This window comes from Cricetulus griseus, chromosome X (genome assembly GCF_003668045.3).
Source record: "Cricetulus griseus strain 17A/GY chromosome X, alternate assembly CriGri-PICRH-1.0, whole genome shotgun sequence".
Classification (NCBI taxonomy): Eukaryota; Metazoa; Chordata; class Mammalia; order Rodentia; family Cricetidae; genus Cricetulus; species Cricetulus griseus.
Genome location: NC_048604.1, coordinates 122,203,651 through 122,208,141, shown reverse-complemented (window position 1 = coordinate 122,208,141; position 4,491 = coordinate 122,203,651). Strand labels below are relative to the sequence as shown.

The 4,491-nt window shown below is 37.5% G+C and overlaps 1 long non-coding RNA gene across 1 annotated transcript; it reads right to left on the bottom strand.

The window, feature by feature from the left end:
- Positions 1-256: 256 nt before the first annotated feature.
- On the bottom strand, positions 257-4,266 carry LOC118239433. The gene is made up of 2 exons (XR_004771498.1): positions 3,867-4,266; positions 257-1,642 (listed from the first exon to the last, which is right to left on the bottom strand). It is a non-coding gene; the product is annotated as an uncharacterized LOC118239433 (long non-coding RNA).
- Positions 4,267-4,491: the final 225 nt, after the last annotated feature.

Below are 4,491 nucleotides of genomic sequence, written 5' to 3'. Positions count from 1 at the left end.
CAACCCTCTAATCGTACTGTGGTCTTTCTGGTGACCAGTCTCCATTCTAAAACTACTTAGGAACTGCCAGCCTAAAGAAAACATCAGCCTGCAAAAGATACTATTTCCTCAGAGATTCCCAGGAGTTTAGGAGTTTTATGCCTGGAAATATATTGCAATAGCACACTTTTAAGTCCCTTTGAATATTAATATGAACAATAGGAACTGGATGCTATTCAAAAGCAAAGAAAATAAAAGATCCCAAGTTTTCCTAGTATATGGCTACTCAATTTATGCACATTTTATTTAATATTACAACATAGCCACTATTAAAATTTACCACTTGACATTCACGATCATTGTTAACATCATTGCAAGAGTAATAATTCTGGGCAATATTTTACATAACATGGTACACAGACACACATGCAGACTAAATATTCACATGCATAAAAGTAAGTAAACCTTAGATAACAAGAAGTTCAAGGTCATCCTTGACTTGATAGCAAGTTTAAGGCCACCCTGGGCTATATGGCACACTCTTGAAAAGCAGAAGAACATTCATAACAGTAAATAGTGAATACTCACATTTGCAGCAACCTATTTAAAACATAGGCCATTATTATTACCCTTTTAGTTCTGTTACCTTCCTTCCAACTATGTCCTTCATAGTATGTTTCTGGTTGTCACGTCTCGCTTTTCTTAGTAATTTATATTCCTAAACAATATATTTTTATTTTGCATGACTTTGGAATTTATATAAATGTGTCTTCTGCAACTTGCTTTTTGCCTCTCTGCTTTATGTCCCTTTTAAAATTGTCACCAGAATGACACCAATAATTGCTATCTTAATGATTTTTGCATTTTCCATTATTTAGGTGTGACTTAACACCTTTTGATAAAGTTTACCATTTTCCTGCTAAATACCCTGCTCATCTTTTAGCTAGATTGAGTCCAAGATATAAATTATTTTTGATGTTATTCTTAAATGGTTTTTTGAAAAATTAGTTTTCTAGCAGTTTATCGTTGCTAGACAGAAATGCAATAGATTTTTTTCTCTGATTGAACAAAGCCATTTCTCTAAAAGGTCGAGGAAAAAGAAAATAACACATTGGTTTTCAGATGTGTACAGACTGTAGTGGTCTTCTTGGCTGGGAGAGAGAGATTCCAATTTCAGGACAGTAGTGTTTAGAGAGGCAGAGGGAGTGGAGACCAAAGGAAGACACAAAGAGGGTGTTAATAACATACATAGTATTTTGGTTCCTTTTGAAGCAAATCTGAAAACATATTAACAAAGCAAGTACATGAGTGATTGTGTTATTATTCCTTGTGTTTTTTGAAAACAGGCTGTAATTTGGAAAGTAAAATACATGGTATTTACTATGTGCTCAAGATAAATCACATTTACGACAAATGTCCTTAGAATCCATTAATGCTAAATTGGATGCTGTAAAGTGGCAGCTGCATGTCAAATCCAAACTTCAGATAGAATTATTCCTTTTGCTTTATGATTTTAAAAATGGATCAGCAAATGCCAATGATTTTGCATTCAAGTCTCTGCTTCTAAATTCTTTTAAAAGACTAAACAATCCGGACTGGGGATGCTGCTCAGAGGTGGAGTGCTTCCTTAATTTAGGTTCTGTCCTGGGTTTTGTTGTCAACACTGTAACAAAACAAAAGGCAGATCTGACAATGGCAGATTTCTGTGGGTGGACTTCTAGGTGATGATAGTTCATTAGACAGACATGTGCAGTAGCTGCCTGCTTTCTTTTTCACTGTTTATTATGACAGCTTTCAAAGATTTTCAAAGATAGATGAAAATAAACCCCCAGATACCAGTTGAGAACATTCACAATTATAGATTCATGATCAGGGTCTTGCTTATATTTGTAAGTTGTTTTTTTTGTTTTGTTTTTTGAGACAGAGTTTCTCTGTGTAGCTTTGGAGCCTATCCTGGCGCTGGGATTAAAGGCGTGTGCCACCAACGCCGGGCTATTTGTAAGATTTTTATTAAAATATTTTTAACTATTCTTTTATCTATTAAGTGTTAGAGAGGGAAGCCAAAGCTCTGTTTATGCTAGGCATGTGTTATAGCCCTGAGCTGCAGCCATTAAAAGACATTTATGTTTGTGAAGCTGGTGATAAAACCCAGCTTCATGTATGACAGCAAGTGCTCTACCACTAAGTTCCATCCCAGCCCCAAGGTTTATTTTGTACTAGACAAACAATTGTCATGTATATTTATTGCACTCCACATGTTGCTTTGAAATACATCTACATTGTGGAATGGCTAGGTGTAGGGAATAAACATATTCATTACCACACAGGTTACTTTCTTGTGGTGAGAACACTTAATATTTATTCTGTCACGAGTTGTCAAGAATACATTGCTAGTAATTATAGTCATCATATTGTACAACAGAGCTCCTGACCTTGTTCCTTTTAATTGAAATTTTTATCTTGATCAACATTTCTTTCTCTCCCCTTCTCAGCCATGGGGACCACAATTCTGGTCTCTGCTACTAAGCATTCAACAGGTTTAGATTTCATATGTAAGTGAGAATATGTGTTATGTGTTGCTCTGTGCTGCTTTATTATGCTTAATATCCTCTAGGTTCATCCATGTTGTCATGAATGACAGTATTTCACTTTCTTCAAAGACTAAATAGTATTCTGTCATGTGTATATGTCTTTCTTTCTCTTGCCCTCTTTCCCCAAAATGCATGACCCAGCAATATGACTTCTGAATTTATCGATACACCACAGAAACCTGAGATTAGTGTGTTGAAAAGACAACTGCATTGGTATGTTCATTGAAAAATTATTTACAGTGGACAAGATACAGAATGAAGGTAAATATCTGTTGATTGCTGAGATAATTTTAAAATGTGATATATTGACTGTGGTAGTTTGAATGTAATTGGCCCCCATAATTTCATAGGGAGTGGTATTATTAGTAAGTATGGCTTTGTTGGAGTGGGTATGGCCTTGATGGAGGAAGTGTATCACTGTCGGGGTAGGCTCTGAGGTTTCCTGTGGTCAGAATACTGCCAAGTGTCTCAGTCCATTTCCTGTTGCCTGCAAGATGTAGCCAGCACCATGTCTGCCTGCACGCTGCCATGCTCCTGGCCATGGTGATAATGGACTGAACCTCTTAACTGTAAGTCACAACCAAAAGTTAAATGTTTTTCTTTGTAAGAGGTGCTGTGGTCATGATATCTCTTTACAGCAATAGAAACCCTAAGACAATTAACTCAATATACCCAACTGAAGTGTGATCCAAGAGTCAGGTATTAGGTGGTTATAGCTAAAAGTCAGAGAAGCAGACCAGCCAACCACTATAGTTATTATCTCTACAAAATCTCAGACCAAAGGGGCCAAGATCCTGTCTATGCCCTGCCTTATCACTTCCTGTCTCTGCCCTGTGTTGTCACTTCCTGTCTCCTCTCTGTGTGGTCTTCCAGATCACTATGGTTAACTAGTGGCTAGCTCCACACTCTGATCTCCAGGCAAGCTTTATTTGTCAGAACACAAAAAAATCACAACATTTTCTCCTTTTGGCTAAAATAAAAAAAATTCTAGCATAGAAAAACTATAAAAAAGAAGTACAATAACTGTACAAATAGTACAAAAATATAAGGCAATAATTACATTAACAATGTGTAGTCCCTTAGTATTTGACAAATTCAGAGAAAATACTAAAAACATTAGGTACAAAGTATTGTATCTAATTCACCTTCTAACCTAATTTGTATAACCAAACTATCATTTTATGCCTCTCAACCTTATACACTTTACACCTCTTTTTGTGAGGTTCTTTTCTGAATATTTTAATGAGGAAAACTATAACTATCTAGTCTTCAACTCCATCAGAGACTCAATATTACCTGAATAAACAGGAAGTACAGAGCAAACAGCTTCCAAGAAAATGTGCGATATGAGACATCTGGCTGCCTGGAAAGTCACCCAAGGTTCCTCTGTAATGCTGGAGCATCTGTTTTCGGCCTACAGGCCTAGAATATCTGACAGACTTTTCTGTGAAACCCTGTCTTGGCAAAGTTTGGCAGTCCTTTCTTTTGTGCCTTTCTTGTACAATTTGGACAGCATGCTGGCAGCAGTTGGGACAGGGGCACTTCTTAAGATTACTGCGTGTGCCCAGAGATGAACTATAGTCCGTGATGGTAAGATTTCTTTATTCAAGAAAACACCAGGGCAAAACACAGGCCAGAGCGAGGTCACAGGAACCAGGCTAGCACAGCCAGAGAGAAGGGGCCAGGGTCTCCACTTGCAGCCCTTAAGAACCTTCCCTTATGTCACCCCGGCTTTCCTTCACCCGCCCTTATGGGCGAGTCCCGGGTCCACCTGGCACCTGTCCCGGGACTATTGGGCGGGGCTAGGGTGTCTCCCTACAATTCCCCTTTTAGTCTAAAAGAGGATTAACACTTAATAGTGTAAAATGTCTAAAATTAGCAATCATAAAGGTGAAATATAAGAAGATACAATAATCTGCTA